The following is a 16,395-nucleotide window of genomic DNA, read 5'->3' on the forward strand; positions in this document are numbered from 1 at the left end:
ATATTTAGTTGAAGCTGATCTCTCGCTAACATTTCATAACCAGGGAAATGCAATCAGCATTGTCTCCAGAGAGATCCAAACAGGATGTTAGACTTCTACATTCTTCCGTATTTCTACTCAAGCCAGGTGCTTCAGGAAACAAAAATTAAATGTTTGATACCACTTAGCTGGAAGTGAGTTCTTTCCTCTACCACAATGCCAACAAACAGAAGTCTACATTTTTGCCAACCTATTTCCAGGTCACTTGTGTGTTTTAAGAAAAGAAAGCAGACATGGCAGACTGGGTAATCTACAAACTCCACTCTTTCAAAACTCCACTTAATTGAGACTCACCCATTCATTCATTCGGTTAATACTTATCAAGGATCTCTAAGCAGGCATGTTATGACTGCTTCTGCAGCACCCTTTCCTTTCCCCTGTGAGCATAAAGTACACAGCCAAGGTTGTTTTTATGTACAGCTTAAAATCCACACATTTTTTCTCAGTGAGATGAGCAAGCGATACATTTACCCTTTGATGAGTATTTGAGGAAGACACAAGCAAACAAACCTACTCCACATGTAATTTCATGTGTGTAAAAAGACAGGGGAACATGATTTTATTACGGAGAACATGTATTTGTTACTATCACATTCACCTTAATGTACAGAGGGATGTCCTAAATATAGAGAGGAGTTTGGGAGGGGGTAGGGAAACAAGAGAAACACCCTGCTGTTGGCAACCTTAGTGACTCTAATCTCGGCCAGAAGGCTGTGGCTGAGCCCTCTGCTGTGGTGCACATGGCTTTCTTCATTTATCTTTCGAACCCTCTCCACTTGGAGACTTGTAAGGTGAAAAGCAGGTCTGCAGATAAATATCCCTAACGTAAGATGCCCATGATGATGAGCTTGCCTTCTCTTCTTCTCTCTTCCCTCAGAAAGATAACAAACAGAGGAGGAAAGCATGGCACATGGGGAAGTGGAGTTAAAATGTACTGCACGTTACTAATCCTAACATAACATTGGCAGCTTGCACCATCCCCCTGCCAAACCCAAATTAACACACTGCCTTACTGGAAGGCAAAGGCTGCAGCTATATTTATAGCTCAATTAACAAGTTTCATAACTAAACCTCCAGAAGTCCTAGGCAAACCTGACAAATGCTATGCATCTTAACGCCACGGTGACCCTGTCAGAATGCCACCATCTTCTAACGGGGAACGGCTCCTGCTATCACCTTGCGAGAACAATGATGATTGGCACTGGCCCATCTGACAAAGGGAAGCTGGCTGGGCAACTCGGCTCTTGTCAGGGGTACGTCTCGTAACAACTCTCAACCAACACACATACGGTTGATTCAAGCAGGCGGCTAATTCTTCTTCCTTTTGCAGATGGATGGAAATGCCTGCTCCTCCGGAGCCAATGGCTGCAGAGAATGACTGCCATCTTATGACTCAGGGGCCTTGGTCCTTCCGGGAACAGTGTCACGGAAACACAGGGTACATCACTTGGCAAGTGTTGTAACTTCAAAAGAAGCAGGAAACCTTTTCATCATATCTTCGAAGCAGGTTAATTTTGCTCGAGGGAGAAAGATTCTTCAGAGGATTATTAGTGCCCAGGCAGCATTGTTAGAGGATGACTAGGGAGGATGCAATAGTATTTTTAATACAGCCCTTGACTTGGGGCAAACTGCCTTCAGCGTCCAGGTGGGCTTTCCCTTTATTCTGGAACAACATACATGTTTACATGGCACAGAGCTTTGTGACGATTTGCCTGCACATCTGGCTTCTCTGTGGGGCTGTGAGCTCTTTGAGCCCAGAAAGGGAGGAGCATCCTGTTATATTATGTCCTCCTCAGCTCTTAGCTCAGAGTAACTAACAGTAAGGTCCAGCATTTCTGAGTGAATGAATGAATGAATGAATGAATAATTTAATAGGTGAACTGGATGAATAAATAATTTAATAGGTAAACAGTACTATTCTCCCACATACTATCAGAACTTTTATGATTCTGAAAACCTCTTGCTTCAGTTTTCTGGCTAGAGTTAAACACATTTCATGTGCCATCCTTACATCTTCCTCCCAACTATAACCCATCTCCAGCTACCTTTATCATAGGTCCCTTCCCCATTAGACGCTGGCTATTTAGATCACAGAAATTTGGAAAGAAACTTAAAGTTGCTGGTCAGAGCCTTAAATATATCTCCAACTGCTTGAAACCCTCGGCTGCTAACACAGAGCAGAGGTAGATGGTCAACCATTAACACTGTGTTAATATATGCGAGGTGCACAATTTTGGGTACGTCACTGATTCCTGAACTTCAGTTTCCCTATGTGTAAAATGAAAGGGTTAATTTAGAGCTACCTTCCAGGGTCTTTTCAACTTTAAAATATTATGAAGTTTATTTTTCTGCCATCTCGTTGCACACACACATACCAATGGCAAACATTTCTTTGTTCTCCTGTCCCCTAAAAAGCATGCTTACAGAAGTTGTTTTAAAACACCCAAACTTCTCAATGAGAAGCCCATGCTTTTTTTGCTCCTTGGCACTCTCATTGTTGGGATTTTGATCTCCAAGTACAAGGGTATTCCTTCCAAGGAATACAAGTAGACTATTTTCTCAGGACAATTTGTGGTTGCTGAAAAAAAAAAAAAGGTCATTACGCTATAAGCATAGGATAAAGAGGATAAGCCACAGTTAGGTGCTGTTATCAAGGTAGACTGGAGTAAAACTAGTAAGGATATTCTGCCAGCATCCAAGGATCTGTTGCCTCTCCCTGCTTTTTCAAGGAACAAGATCTGGACCAAAGATGCCTCTGCAACAAGGACCACAAAGGGGTAGTCTACTGGCTAAAGCTGGCCCCTGGAATATGATCAGGGACCAGGTCATGCATAGCTGCTGTTACTGATGTTTTAATGTGAGTTTAAGTGCCTTTGGGTGGGTCATGGAGTGATCAGTTTATCAATGGCCCTTACCACTCCTTATGCCTTATACCTCTGTCTTATCCCTTTCATTCATTCATGATACTGGTCCTTTGCCAAACTCACTGTATCTGTCTTCTCCTACTAAAATAGAATGCTACTGGGATGCCTGAGTGGCTCAATTGGTTGAGTATCAGACTCCTGATTTTGACTTAGGTCATGATCCCAGGATCGTGGGATTGAGCCCCACTCTGCACTGAGTGTGGAGTCTGCTTGAGATTCTCTCTCTCTCTCTTTCTCTCTCTCTCTCTGTCTCTCTCTCTCTCTCCCTCTGCCCCTCTACCCTGCTTGCACATTGTCTCTGCCTCTACAAAATTAAAAAATAATAAAATAAAATAAAACAGAATTTTATCTCCCACGAGTGTAAGACATCCTTCTGTTTGTTCACTATGTACAATACCTGGAAGAATGCTTGAATCATAGTACATATTTTGCACATATTTGTTGAATGAATAAATGAATGAATGAATGAATGAATGAAGCTCCCCTGCCAGTTGCTCCCTCTCAGACCTCCCATCACACTCTGCTTACTCTATCGCAATAGCCTTAATGCAACAAACATTTATTAAATACGAGGCACTATGCCAGGTACTGGAGATATTGAGGTGAACGAGACAGAGTACTTTGTCTCAAAAGCTCACATTTAAGAGCACGTAGACAAATACGACAACACAGCACAACAGTTTTGATGTTCCATGAAAAGGCTAAAGGAAGGCAGGAAACATTTGCAATATGGCTCAGTGGGAGTAGAAATTCAGTACCTGGACAAGGGAGAGAGGGCACTCTACACCAAGAGAACAGACTGTGCAGAGTCACGGGGCGGTGGAGGGACACATGCTCAGGGCCAGACCACCCCAGTGTAGGCAGAAGAGACAGCGTGGAGGAGGAGAGGCTGGAGGATGGCCTGGGAAGGAGCACCGCTGCGGAAGTGGGGAGACCTTCACAGCAGAGCCACGGAGTTTAGATGCTATTCTGCAGGAAAGAGACACTATTCAAGTGTTTCAAACGGTGAGTGCCAGGGAGACCATGACGTTTTATAGAAAGTTACTCTAACTTGCGCTGTAGGGTACAGGCTGACGTGAGAATAAGCTCGGAGGTGCTTGTAGGCATCTGGAGGAGGGGAGATGGGAGCCTAAGTAGAGGCAGGAAAAGTTGTTCCTCTTGGGAGAAACTTACACAATAAACGTTTTGGAGACAGAATGATGTAATTAACAAGCAAGAGGGGACGACGGGTGAGAGACAAGTGAAGGGAGAGGCTTCTGTTTTGGGTCAACTCAATAGATGATGCTGTAAAGGAGAAAGGGCAAAAGAAGTAACTAGCAGGGCTGCAGCCACTGAGCTGTCAGCATCATGGTCCACAGTGACCTCTCTCATGGCAGTTTCAGAAAAATGAGGGGGATGAAAATAAGTGCTGTGGAGCAAAGAATGAATATGATGCGAAAAGTCACAGACTTGTAGAAGAAGGGGTCATTTATTTAGTTTTTAAAAAAAACTTGGAGAAGCGGGTCAGAGGGATGAACAGGCAGAGCACAGGAGACTTTTAAGGCAGTGAATCTATTCTGTGTGCTGCTACAACAGGAGATAGATGTCATTCTACATCTGTCCAAACACAAGAATGTACAGCAACAAGAGTGAGCCCTAATGCAAACTATGGACTTGGGGTGATGATAATGTGTTAATATAGATTCATTGATTGTAGCAAAACTATGGTGGGGAATACGGACAGCAGGACAGGCTATGTACCTGTGAGGACAGGGATATATGGGAGCTTTGTACTTTCTGCTTCGATTGTCTTGGGAACTTAAAACAAAATAAAGAATAAAGTTTAGGGGCGCCTGGGTGGCTCAGTCGGGTGAGCAACCGATTTTGGCTCAGGTCATGATCTCACGGTTCGTGAGGTCGAGCCCTGCATCAGGCTCTGTGCTGACAGTGCAGAGCCCTGGGCCTGCTTTGGATTCTGTATCTCCCTCTCTCTCTGCCCCTCCCCCACTCACGCTCTGTCTCTCTCTCGCAAAATAATAATAATAGTAATAATAATAATAATAATAATAAACATTGAAAAAATTTTTAAAAAAGAATAAAGTTTATTAATAAAAAAACTTGGTGAAGTTTGTAAAGATAAATAAGGCGGTATCTTGAAAGGAAAGGAAAGTCAGGAAAGATGGCGGTTTTCTTCTCTCTCTCTCTCTCATAGAATGGGAGAGACTTATACAAGTATAGTGGCATATAAGTATTTACAGGACGTGGTCTGTGAGAAAAATATTTGAGAGATAAAATACAGCTGATGCAAATAAAAATTCTTGGGAAGGACTCAGAATGGTGCCTAGTACATAGTGACTGCTCAGTAAAATGCTAGATCATTATCACTACCATAATATCCATTACTTTCTTCTTTATCTTATAGTAATTTAGGTCGCTGCTCCAGCTCCCTAATGAGACCATTAGCTCACACAGAAAAAGATTATGACTGCTTAGACTTTGTGTTCCTTGTAAGCACTTATTGTAATTCCTCGAACAGAATCCTCTTTCATTGGTTGATTCATTCAAAGTAGTTACTGATAAATGGTAGAACTTGAATCTTCTCAGGTAGTCATTTTGGCTTCTTCCTTTGAGTATATTTTATTCATTTTTATCCTTACCTTCAAAGTACCATATTGTATGTATTAAACAAACACCCCTGGCCCTCTCAGATTACAATGTTAAATTTGTCTGTGTAAATTTTGAGACCTTCAACCATATGCAACATAATTACAAGTCTAGAAGAAGGAGAATGAGGGCTCTAGCTAGGGCAGGATCAGAGATTCCATATAATGACATCCATAATTGGGTTCCTTATATTTTTATGCTATGTTGGTCTCAGTGTTGGCTTCACCCAAAGGCTGGCTTCCCTCAATGTCACAAGATGGCACAGTAGTTTTAGGTGTCACATATAGATAGAATGGCATTCAGAGAACAAGAGACCATTTCTTCCTGGTACCTTTGTTGTAAGAGGGAACCTTTCCACAAGATCTCCAACAGACTTGTCTTACATCTCATTGGCCAGAACTGTATCACAAGAACTTCAAGCTGTCTTTAGGTAGCTTTACATATGTGGGCACTAGGATTGCCTTAGACTAATCAGGAGACACCCTCCTTGGGAAGAAAAGCAACCTTTTCAGAAGTACACAGTCTTGCAGAGGAAAGGTGACCCTGGAATACACAGGATTCTGTTTGGAAGGATAAGTCATGGGGTGGGGAGACGGATGTTGGATAGGCAGTCAACAGTGTTTGTTAGAGTTGAATGAAAACTAATACAACATAAGAAAAGAAAATGATATAAAATGGTACCTCTTCTAACTTGTGGACATAAAATCTGCTTCTGGAAGTTATTCTATGAGCAAAAGGATGACATAATAGTGAAATGATAAACAGGTAAATAAGTACTAAAAGTTTCAACCAGGTGAAAGGAGAAGGGCATTATCAAAGTGCCTGGAAACTCACCACACACATTGCATTGCTGTCTAAGTATAGTTCCCAGGATGCAGCGTGAGAGATTCCTCATTCGCTCCACCAACATTTCAGGGTCTGTTATGTGTCAGACCAAATACCAAAACCTAAAAATAAATGTTAATAAAATCAGTTTTTCATCACCACAATACAAGTTCCTACACTAAAATATATAATCTATAACAGAAGACTAACAACTCAATAAATAACTATAAAATGTGTTTTAGATCCATGATGAGTATACTAGGCACTTTTACTTTTTACTTTGGGGGTAGGAGGATTTCATAAAGGAATGTGATGCTTGAACATCACATTGTGTTTATGTATCCCATAAAGGATGTGGGTCTTAAAAGATAATTAGTTGTTTCTGAGATGAAAAAGGGACGAGGAAGGGCATTTTTAAAAGAGGAAATATTATACCCCAAGGTGTACAAGTGTGAATTAGTATTCTGCCCCCATGAAATCCCAAGTGGATATCCAAATGGCCAGAGAACAGAGTTCAAGAGGAGGTGTGGATGGAGGTGAGCCTGGAGATTGGGGCAGGAACCAGATGACAGAGTCTTTTTTACCTCATGTATATAAACTGGGATTTGGTGCAAGAAGTAACACTGAAGGCTTAACAAAGTGAATAGACATCTTAAAATATCACTGGCAGCTGGGTCATGGGTCTAGAGCAAGTCTAGAAGCAGGTTATTCAGTTTAGCAGTTGCTTCAATAGTTCAGGAACATCAAGACATCACTTGAGCCAAGGCAATAACAAGGAGTCTGGAGAAGAGGCAGAGATGAAATACGTAATGGAACTCAGTAAAAAATCTGAATGTGGAAAAAGAACTGGAAAAGTCCAGAATGATCGGGTAAGTATGGTTAATGAGGGTAGAGGAGGCAAGAGAAAAAGGTAAAAACCAGGGTGATCAACTTATCTGGGTTTGCCAGGGCTTTTCCAGATTCAGTGCTAAGAGATCTTCATTCTGGGAAGCCTCTGGGTCCCAGGCATACCAGGGCAATTGGTTATCACATAAGGAAAAGTACATTTGCAGGAAAGTGTGGTAAGTTCAGTTTGGTAGGTAATGAATTCCAAGCCTATTGGGCAACAGAACATTCAACTGGCGTGTACTTAACCCTCAAGTAGCTGGTCAGCTCCGTGAAAATTCAACCAGCTAGTGTTCACTAGCTATGCACTCCCCGAAAAAAGATCGTTTTCCAATAACTTTCACATTTCCACTCCATCCTGTAAATACCATCCAGCTTTCACACAGTTAAGGCGGGAAGCCCCCACAGTGTTCACTAGCTATGCACTCCCCCAAAAAAGATGGTTTTTAAACAACTTTCACATTTCCACTCCATCCTGTAAATACCATCCAGCTTTCACACAGTTAAGGCAGGAAGTGGTTCAATAGTCTTTCTCCACCAGGGCTGGTGGACTGCAGACGCAAGGCAAAGAATGAATGATGGGCACCTTTTGAGCCCTTCATGCAAATCACTTTAAAAAATTATCCTTAAAAGGAGTATGCCCTATGGTAACCTATAGTCATTTCTATCAAGGGGACTACCCATCTGCTTTTGCTGCCTACAAAGTTATGATTCATCAGAAAACAGAGCATTTCCATTCCTTATTTATTAATCTTTGTATCACAGACATACCTGCACTGCACATGTACAAGCACTCAATAATTTGTTGCAAAGTAAATTATTTTAAGTCCATCAAAGTACATATTATCCTTATTACACATTCCATTTGTAATCTATAATCTTTAAATTCCTTTATTTTTTCTTCAACAAATAAGAACTTGAAAACCAGGAAGTTTTAGGTTGGTACAATAGCTCTGAGATGATTCTAACCATCTAGTTTCACTTAGTAAAAGCCTAGAAACATCATGGCGAGAAGGTAGTTCCATTTGATACATTTATTTGTGCTTGAGACCAATATTGTTCTACCAATAGCATACTCTATAAACTGACCCAGTGCTCTGAGAGTCCCCAAATGCCTTATTTAAAACAATGGAGCAGACATTGAGGATGGTGTTCAACTCTTAACTTAGCAATTCCCACTAGTGATTTAAACCAGACCTTCAGTGTTATTTTAACATAGGTTTTGGATTTAATTATCTTAAATGTCTAAAAGAATGCATACAATTCCCAAACTGTTTATCTCTTTTATGGTAAAATCTCTTCCCCTATCCCTAGAAATCTGTTTTAATTATTTAATCAGTTTGGCTGAAACTCACAAAGCATTAAATTGTTAGTTGTTACTTAACATTCCTTATAAATTGCATTTATTAATTTCTGGATAGAGACTTGTCCATTGCTACAGTAATTTAAATTAGTACCACATGGTTACAGACCGCTGCTGAATGATGATTAAATCTTTGGGGCAAATTCAGTCTTTTAAGATTTAAATGGCACTAGAGATAAGCTAACCAAATTTGGGTCCAAGAAGTTACAATTTATCAAAAATGTAATAAACCATGGCCGGAATATTCATCGTAAGCAGCACATAATGTGGTCCATGAAATGACATTTTAGCATCTCTCTCACTGTGGTCACAGGGAAGCGCTGACAGTGCAGACACAGCAATGCTCCATTGATATTTAACAGTTCCCATCTACAAGGTGCTTTGCAATATTGTGGCTTTTTATACACTCAAGTCCCCCTGATACTCTATCAGTCATTTTGTTATTCAACATACTGACATATTCCTTTCTCGGTGCTTTAATTTCACAGGCACAAACAATCAACATAGCACACAACCCTCTGGGATCTCAGCGACAGGAGGAGGAACTGTAAGACCCGGTGGCATTTCGGGATGATGAATCACTAGGGGAAAGAGTTCCGGTAGGGACTGTTGACTCTAACCTACCTAGGTACAGGTGATGGCAGACAGGCTTGGGAAAAGTTAAGAGATCTCTCCCAGGTCACAAAGGTGAAGAGAGGCTCTAGAATTCAGTTTCCTGACTTGCAATCCAGAAATGTTTCTTCAACACCGACTACCACCAAACAGTCCATTTAACTGGTAGGACCCTGGATCTCAACATTTACTCAGATTACTGAAAGGACCTGATCACTTCTTCCCAGGGAACCAACGGGGGAAATCAAGTGATTAAAAAGTGAACCTTCCCACTGCTTCTGAACACTTAAAAAATAATAATAATTAAAAAAGAGGGTAACAGGCAGGGCATAGGGGAGACCGTAAGGGTCTCCTACTGTAAAGACTGACTGAAACACTCAGGTAAAATAACAAAATCAACTCATAAAATAATAGATTCATCTTCCTGCTGCTAAAGATAAATATTAAATAATCCTAGGTGCTGCTGGCTGAAAATTAATTTCTGTAAGGCAAATAGTATAGTATGTATATGTGTTTCAATTTCTGTTTGGCAAGGTGCCTATTTTGAGCATCCTGCACAGACCTTTGAAGTACTTGGGCTTCCTGGATAACGCAGATGCTTAAACAAGAATTGCTTCCTCAGGGCTCCCAAGCACTGTAAAAGAGTCTGTTTTGGATTGTCAGGCCCCCAACTAATTCCAGGTATTCAAGTCTAAAAACACAACATTTTTTAATGCATTAATGATACATCACAACCTTTCTGAATTGAATTGTGTCAGAGATGGGAGTGACATTAACTTATTAGAGGAGTCACAAAGTGCTGAACCACTGCAATTTGTGTTCCCCAAATTACAGTCAGGTGCAGTCGCCCGCATGGGGCAGGTTGAAACAGGATACACAGAGAGAAAAAAAGTGCTTCAGATAGAGCCCTCTAATGATTAATTTACAATAGAAAAAAGGATAGAGGGCAAACAGTACATTGTATTCTAAATCATGAAGCTATTATAGACGTCCCTCTTGTCTACTCTTAGACCATCTGAGAGCTAAGTCGTTTTATCCCCCAGCCCCAGTTGTTCTGACTGTGCTTCTTTAATATTGGTGTTTGACAAAAAACATAAAATGTCCCCAGGAAGCCAAACACACTCAGGACCATTTCTATAGAAACTTCAGAAATGTGAAAATGAAAACCACCACCAAAACAATAACAAAAATCCACAATCTGCACTTTTTCAGAAGTTCCCTAGGAGCCTTAACTAATTTTTTTGTTTTGTTTTTTGTTTTTTGTTCTTTTGTTTTTAAACCAGGAATGCTTATCCTGGAAGAGCCTTCCATTAGCAGCATGGGAGTTAAAGCACACAGTATTCTAGACCAAGCAAATGCCATGAGGCAAGGTGAGCTCTTTGTGGTCACAGAAGAAGAAGAAAGTCACTGGCGAGTCCATGCATGGAGTAACCCTCACTTCCAAGTCTACTCAAGTTCTTTCTACAGAAGGATTTAGCAGAACAAGGGGTCTATAAATGGAACCAGAGAGTGGGATCCCTCACTCTGATATTCTACTAACACTCCATGCCTCTTTCCAGAAGGGACATGCAACCCAGCATAGTGACCAAATTCTAACTTGCGTCACTGCATTCTGTCTCCTCTGAATACCTCCTGGAACTTCATCTGGTCTTCATTCCATGTTGTAAACCAATATGAGCTGTTGGAAAATTGCCCTTGAGGTGGCTGTACTTCAACACTGGGCAACATGACTCATGAATATTTTTAACAGTCAAGGCCATATGTTCCTCTCCTCTGTAGAGCATGGAGCCAAATGGAGCTTCTTAAATAACACACAGTGTGGCAGCTACTGCCAGGCACACAGGGAAGAGTCTCAGAGTTGGATGTGTTCTCACAGTCAGAGATGGGAAAGGTCCCTGACTCTGAGAGAGACGACCAGCTGACACGGAGCTAAGAAAATATTGAGAGAATAAGAGTTGGGTTTGTGTGTGTGTGTGTGTGTGTGTGTGTGTGTGCTCTGTTTTCATCTTTGTTTCTATGCTTGATGTATTTTACAAGCCCGTTAAGGGAAATGCTTTTTCCTAGGTCAGTCTTCAAGTTAACCCAAGTCCTCCTCCACTCCACTCTCTCCCAGCACTCCATCAGAATTCCAGGGTGCCCAGGAAGTGCGTCCCACAAGCCCACCAATACCCAGAACTGCAGTCAAGGGAAAGCAAACTTTCTTTACGATATAACAAAGTTTCAAGATGCACAGGCACCCTTGGACTAGGGTAAAGTGGAAGCAGCTTCTGAAGAACAGCTTTTCGAGGGGATTTGGCTTTATGGCAAAGGAGAGGAATGGAAGAGATGAGACTAATAGAAGCAGAGCTGCTTGAAAGAGGACAGAGACTGGAGGGACCAGAATGGAACAGGAGAAAGGACACAGAAAGGAGAAATTGGGGAATGCCTGAGATTCATTTTATTCTTGACAGGCCCAAATTCCCACTTTCTAACGACAATTCTATAAATTTCCAACATGGCTTTGTTTTTGAATAGTGACCTATTTAGAATTATCCAGCTTTAGGTGACCAACTGGATTTATTCTGCAACCTTTCTGGGTGAGTTTAATAACCTGATATTTATTTAAGAGCCCGGCATTGTCAGCCACTGTGTTAGGGATGAGGGATTGGCCATGAATAGGACCAACATGGCTCCTGCCCTCCCAGATCTTCTGGCATTCTACTAGCATTTGATAAGCATTAAGGGAACAACTCTGTGGAGTTAGGGAAGGGTCCTTGGGGGGAAGTAACACCTAAGCTGAGACTTTCAAGATATAGCGAAACAAGTCTGATCACCTTTGTAAGTCTAACTTATCACCTGTGAGATTAGGAGTCTCCTCCCTGCCACTGGCTCACGGCATCAGAAGGAGACAAGTAAAGGAAACGTGTGGGGATAAGCAGAGCTTACTGGAGAGCAGAAAATGTAGTGTGACATCAATCCTTGGAGGCCAGTTAGATGCCAGCTGGGGATTTAATGTTGACCTGAGGTTTCTAAAATTACACAGGAAAAGATATGTAGCTGTGCCTTCCAGACCCAAACTACTTCTGCCCCCAGCTCCCCCTCCCCCTGATGAAATGTCTTCAAGGTAAGCAGATACAAATGGAAGTTAATAATTTGATTTTCTCTTGTCCCTCGTTTACTTCGGTATCTTGCCGACCTGTGCGTTGTTGTATCTGTGATAAGGTTCCTGCGGCCCTGGTTCTATTGCCCCATCCCCGTAAGTGGCACTTGGGTATAAACAAGGTCTGTCAGGACGGAAAGCACTTCAAAAACACATGCCACCAAACTCTTCACAAATTTGACATTTGTAGTTTAGGGTAAGTCAACCACCCAACTCTACATGGGTGGGTAAGCTTGCTACAAGACATGCCTTGGATAGCAGAGGATTAATTTGACCTCACACCTTCAAGGAAGAGTTATTCTTTTTTAGTATCTTTGACCATGTTCCCAGGATGCAGAACACTTTGAAGTGTAAAAAATTCAGTCATCCAAGTGCTTAGACCATCCCTTACCCAATATCTGTAGGGTTAGGAAAAAATGAATAATTGCCCTCATGTAGAAAATATCTGGGGGACAGACTGTTCACTTTTTGTTTAGATAGGCTGCTGTCTGTTACACACGGGTTTAATTATTTCCCCCATTTGGTTTCATATGCACTTTCACTCCTGTTGTGACAGAGATTATTATTATTATTATTAATCCCAGAAAAAAAGGAAAAAGATTTAATATGGAAAAAAGGACAAATGCCATAAAACCTACTGTAATAATATGTTCAGTAGGAACCATGGTCATTGCAGGGTAGAGTTGCACACCTACTCATTCTTTTGTGATGATCATGTTTTTACTATTCCAAATTTAATACTTTTTCTAATATATTATATGTTACCTCCCATGTATTTAAGCTGTACTTAAAAGCATGCTAAGAACTGGTAATTCTTTAATGGTTGTTCACTTACAAGCGGTTGTGGGTCATTACACAATCATTTAAAGGGCATTAATGAGAACCATTTAATGGTTTTAGTAGAATATCATTGTAAGGGACAGGGGAAAAGTTACTGGCTGTAAATTTTTATGACCATTTCTTACAAAACGTATTACTTTAAAGATTTATGTATGTAACAATGAGTACAATAAAAGCCATGCTAAAAATAATTTGAAATCAAAGTAATGCATATAGATAAGTCTTTGCTCTGCTACAATTGGGTGGGTACCTTAAAAAAAAAAAAAACAAAAAAAAACCCTTCCTTTTCTCCTTCCTCCCTTCCTCTCTCTCTGCCTTTCATTCTTCCTCACTCTCTTCTCTCCCTCCTTCCCCACCTTCCACCCTTCCTCACAACTTGCAGTTTCTTTCTTAAAAGAGATTTTTAGTACCATTAAAGTTTTTGTTTTTACTGAAAACCATTACAGATAGAATCTTAACCAATATGTTTTTTGTTGCCGAGGGTGGAGAACAGAGGGGTAAATATAGCAGGGCAACACTGCATAGAAATGCCCCAAATGTAGTGGATCTTTGTTTACAGAACTTTCCCTTATATATCATTATTTTAAACTATTTCCTCTTATATACTACAGGACAAAAATAGAAAATCCAATACTTTCTAGGACATCACTCTCTAAGACAGGACAGGGGACTAAAAAGGGAGAGGAACTAGTCTGGTAGTACACCCACGGAAATCTGTAAAATACATACAGAAAGGAGCCTCACTCATACCCAGAGAAGCATGGAACATCTCGCTCCATGCAGCTCACCTCTTGAAAAAGAAATGGGTATTTGAGAAGCTCACTCTACTGAGGGAGCAACCTTATTAAAGTGCTTTAATAACACAACAGTCATTGTATTATGCCTGGTTTTGTCCACTTGTGATTCTCACGGAATACATAATGAATAAGACAATGCCCCTTTCCCAGGATTCTTGCATAAGCAGGAGGATATTTCTAATTAAAAAGGCAGAGTTAGCGCAGCACATGAAATGAACAGAACCATATCTCTAGAAATGCCGAGATTTTACTGTTTGCATTAAGTAACGCTTGTATTTCTCTCTGAATCTAGCCCAATACCCATTACCAATAAGATGAAGATTTAAGATAACTTGGTCAAAAGATGGTGAATTACAACTTTTAATTAAAATGTAGAAAATAGTTGCTTTAAAATAAACATGATAATACTTTCATGATCATTAATTTTTTATGGAGAGAACAACAAAAGCAACCTGAATATTTTAGAATGTGACATTATAAAGTCAGGCAAAGGGGATTTTTTAGAAAATTATGCATGTCCCAGAGAGAGGATTATGTAGTTGCTACTTTCCATTTCTAGTCCCCTTGAAAACTCCGGTAGAATGCAAAACCCACACATCTGGATCCACAGGGATTTCTCTACTTGACCTATTCAGGTAAAGCAAGCAATGAGCGGGACGGTAAGAGGGTAAGGCAAGCATTGGGGTTTACACAGCTTATTGACATCAAACAACAATTCAATGAATGATCACAGGGTGAAGAAGAGCTGATTTTCCTACCTAGACCATATACCTTGATATGAAATTTTAAAAACATACATTTAATGTGGAGTTGAAATATTACTGCTGCTATGTTCGAGACTGAATGTGGCCAAACGATTGGTGATCGTGTGTGTGTGTGTGTGTACACATGCATTATGGTTTCCTCACCAGAATCAGTTCATAGTGATGCAAACCTAGCTTCGTGCCTCTTTCTAACGTTATCTCCAACTCCACCCCTAAGTAAATGTCCTAAGAGTACTAAGTCTGCTCTGGCTCAGTGTGTATGCACAGTCTTCTCTCCATCAGGGCATCCATGCCGATTCCCGCTCTCTGCCCATATGCTCTCTATCCTGATTACCTCAAGTCCGCCTCCTCGAAGAAGCCTTCTCTGAACTAATGCCTGGCTTCAAAACTCTAAGTCTACCACCAAATATCTAAGGGAACCATGGTGATAGTTACAGGGAAGACAGAATGGCGCACCCTCGGATAGGGCAGGAATTTTTTTGCATCAGTTGGCTTCTTCATCATTAAAATGAGGAAACAGTCATGTCTGCCTTACAAGGCTATTGTGATAATTACATCAAAAATACATTTTAAAAGCATTTGGGATAGCATAGATTCATAATAAATGTTAGTTCTCCTATTTCTCCTTCTCTCCCTTTCCAATTCAGAGAAATCTGTGTCTAAGCCATTTGGGTGTAACAACTTGTTATATTTACTTTCTTGTGACTTTCAATTTTGGGGGAGGGGGACTTTACATTCTCCATCATCTCTCCCCATTAGTCTATAATCCCCCAAAGGAAGGGACCCTTATTTACGTATCATCATATTCCCTTCCTCATCTGGCATAGTTCTATATGCACAGTGAGGATCCATAACATTTTATTAGAAGAGTGAATATTAGTTACTTACTCTAATATTTGGTTAAAAAATTAATTTCCATAAAATACAAGCCACAAATTAGCAACACTGTACTCTCTCCTTACACCCCCAGTATGCTGTATATGGCTGAATTTACATACAGTGGGGAGGGAGCATCAGTCTGATTTCAGATTGTTTTCCATCACCTGAGCTGGTTAGCTCTGTAAGGTCATAGGTGGTCCTAACGTAAGATCGTGCATTCAATCCCAACGTGGGTGTGTTTACAGACAGAACCTTGCTATGCCTGTGGACTATCTGTGTATTTTCAGGCAAGTGTTAAAAATTAAAAACAATGCCACTGGCATTCCTAAAATGGTCTTAGGAAGTGAGCAGTGAGGATCAGTGCAAACAAAGAAAAATAAAAATCAAGCCTCATGCACCACTTGTGATGGAAAGATGGCCTCGAGGTCTTGGTAGTCAAAGGACAGTACATTTGAGCATTTTACTTTTGGCTTACAAGCTACTTGCACTGATGAAATGAGGTGTGGTGCATGAAGGAAGGAGAACAGAGTGGTTATGAGTGTGGTCTCTGGTGCCGGATGGTCTGACTGCTCTGTGACCTTTAGTCAAGTTACACGGCCACCCTCTGCCTCAGTTTCCCAACTGATAAACTAGGAGAATAACGGTTCCTGCCTCAAGGCATGGTCTGGAGGCATAAAGAGGTAAT

The 16,395-nt window shown here is 40.8% G+C and overlaps 1 long non-coding RNA gene across 4 annotated transcripts in view; it reads right to left on the reverse strand.

Annotated features, from left to right (window-relative positions):
• Positions 1–16,395, reverse strand: part of LOC121016259 (uncharacterized) — a 249,064-nt gene that overhangs the window by 177,089 nt on the left and 55,580 nt on the right. For all 4 annotated transcript variants that reach the window (XR_005784186.1, XR_005784185.1, XR_005784187.1 and 1 more), the window contains exon 3: positions 6,441–6,553. This is a non-coding gene — a long non-coding RNA (uncharacterized LOC121016259). The remainder of the gene's footprint in view (positions 1–6,440; positions 6,554–16,395) is intronic.

Source organism: Herpailurus yagouaroundi, unplaced genomic scaffold, assembly GCF_014898765.1.
Source record: "Herpailurus yagouaroundi ecotype Mexico unplaced genomic scaffold, PumYag 210, whole genome shotgun sequence".
In the NCBI taxonomy this organism is placed as follows: domain Eukaryota; kingdom Metazoa; phylum Chordata; class Mammalia; order Carnivora; family Felidae; genus Herpailurus; species Herpailurus yagouaroundi.